A 2,871-nucleotide genomic window follows, 5' to 3' on the forward strand; every position below is an offset into this window, starting at 1 on the left:
CTTAAATATTTATCCAAAAGTATTTCCTTCTTTATTTCTTCGTTTTATGAATTTGTTTTGAAAAAAAAAATACACTCGCGCTGTTAAAAATCGGGGTGTTACACTTTTTCTCCCGTTATTAAAATGACTACTGTTAGAATGATTTTAGCTATTACTACTACTAAGAAATGGAATTTATATCAACTTGATGTCAATAATGCTTTTTTACATGGTGACCTTCAAGAAGATGTATATATGTAATTTCCTCCTGGTTTCCAATCTCCCAAGCCAAACTTAGTTTGTAAACTTACTAAATCCATTTATGATCTCAAGCAAGCAAGTAGAAATTGGAATAAAAAATTATCTAATGCTATTCTTTCTTTGGGATATGTTCAGTCCATATTTGATTATTCTTTATTTGTCAAAAATTATGATAATGATCTCACATTTCTTTTGGTCTATGTAGATGACATTGTTCTCACCTGTGATGATTTAAAAGAAATCAATCATGTTAAAAGCTTTCTTCATTTTGCATTACAAATTGAGGACCTTGGCTCCCTCAAATTTTTTCTTGGCCTAGAAGTTGCACAATCTTCGAAAGCTATATCTCTAAATCAAAGAAAATATGCGTTAGATCTCTTGAATGATATGGGCCTGTTGAACTGCAAACCAGCCTCTAGTATCATGCTTCCCAATCTCAAGCTTCAAAAAGATGATGGAAATCCATATTCGGATCCAAAGCTCTATAGACGTATTATTGGTCGCCTTCTTTACCTTACTAATACACAACCATATCTTTCTTTCTCTGTCAATAAACTCAGTCTGTTTCAAATCCCATGCACTCTCACTTTGTCCTGGTAAAGGACTTTTCTTTTCATCCTCTTCCAGTTTGCAACTTTTTGCTTTCTCTGATAGTGACAAGGCAACGTGCCCTGATTCAAGAAAATCTATCACCGGAATTGTGACCAAGTTCAACCTCATTGACATCTTCGGTTCTAGCTTGAGGGGGGCTGATGAAGTTACTTAGTTCTCACTTTATGTTTTCTCTTATTATTCACTTCACTATTTAGTTTATTTTCATATATGTTTTTTTGTTAGTTTATCACTAAATTAGTTGAGTTTGTTACTCAATTTTAGGTTTGTTATAACTGCAAATAGATATTTTGTATATAAATAGCACATTGCTATTTTATTAAGATTATTATTCAGTTTATATCATCATAATAGGTCGGCTACATGAATTAAAAGATGTCTCAATGTTCTATCGTAACTTATGATCAATCACAAACAATATTCTTTAGAATGCCATGTTGGCGAGTCAGACATTGACACTTTTTAAATACATTTTAGACACTCCTTAGACACCGATAGTTATTATCAAACAAGTCGAATAAGGAATTAAAAGATTTCACAATTTTCTATCATAATTCATGATGTGACAAACTATTTAACTTTAAATTATTTTTAATTGTTTGCCAATTAAGATATGACGATTACGATTCAGTATAAATGAATTAAATCCTAGAAACATTAACTACATACAACTGGTATATCTTCCGGATTTGGAGGATCAGGATTTACAACAAAAGCAGCCAGATCTTTGAAAAGTTTCCCATTTGAGAATCTAACTTTCTTATTGTCATCTCTAGAGTAAAAGGGTTTCTTTGAATCACCATCTTGTTCATGAAACCTACAAATTCCATATATCATCTCATCCAAAACATGAACTGGAATACCATAATTGATAACTTGGAAAAATCACAAGTTCTTACAAGCACCCTTGATTTGGTCAACTATTTCAACATGTTGAGTTGAAGTCGATCTTGTTTTTTATGTGTTGAAGATCTATGATTGGTATGGTGATGAAGTTGGATTCAATATAAGTGAGTTATTCTCAGTGGATTCTGAATCATCAAATGCTTCAACTTGTGCTTTTTTGAAGTTACTAATTGATTCTAATGACATAGTTGGAAAACAGATCTTTGTAACAAAGTCAAATTACTTGTGTCCCATGAGGAACTGTTTGGTTTTGTAGTATTGATGGAAACTTTTGGATCTGCTTAGTTAATTTTGTCATATAAATTAGGATTTGAAAATTATAGTAGGATTTGAAAAGGTTTGGTTATTGTTATATAATTTCTATGAGTAAATGGTTTTGCTCAATGTTAACTTAGGTTATTCATGTTAACTTATGAGACATTTGTGGTTTATAAATAGAATATGTATTGTATTGTAAAATTTACATTTGTGAAAAATATAATACAAAGTCTTTTTTTTATTTTTTATATCTCTACTCTTTTAATATATTTATTAGTTTTGATTAATTTCATGACATTTATCAATTTTAACATTTTCTTACCATCCAATTTTTATCATTTAAGTAGCTTATTTTTACTATTTTATTAGTTTTTTTTTTATCAATTAATGTTTTGTATCAAATAAATCTGATAATCTTCGATTTCGATTGTTGAGTGTTTGATTTTTATATTTGATAAATTAATTTTTCTAAAGACGATAACAAAGTTCATACGTACTAAACAAATATGAAAAAAGATAACCACTTTGAATTCAAACAGTCACAGCATCAAATCAAATATCTTTAGCCTTCAAATAGCATTTAAATTTATAGTTCAATTAAATATTTGATTTAATCAATTAATTAATTATCTAATCAAATAACGGTTTAAATTAATTGATTATTTGTGTTATTTGTTACAGTATTTTTTCGTAAATAATCATAAAAAAAAATTACTTTTGAGGTTACAATTTTTATAGAGGTGCTTATACAACTAATTAATATTGTTTTGTTACATCAGTAAAGTAATGTTATCGAAAAACAATTTGTTATTGAATATTACACAATTTTAAAGATACAAGTTGTGCAGAAAAGTT

The 2,871-nt window shown here is 28.5% G+C and overlaps 1 pseudogene; it reads right to left on the reverse strand.

Moving 5' to 3' along the window:
- LOC101505521 (1-aminocyclopropane-1-carboxylate oxidase homolog 1-like) overlaps nucleotides 1-1,992 on the reverse strand; it is a 92,482-nt pseudogene extending 90,490 nt beyond the window's left edge.
- Between the last annotated feature and the right edge of the window lie 879 nt (nucleotides 1,993-2,871).

Source organism: Cicer arietinum, chromosome 6, assembly GCF_000331145.2.
Source record: "Cicer arietinum cultivar CDC Frontier isolate Library 1 chromosome 6, Cicar.CDCFrontier_v2.0, whole genome shotgun sequence".
Taxonomy (NCBI): Eukaryota; Viridiplantae; Streptophyta; class Magnoliopsida; order Fabales; family Fabaceae; genus Cicer; species Cicer arietinum.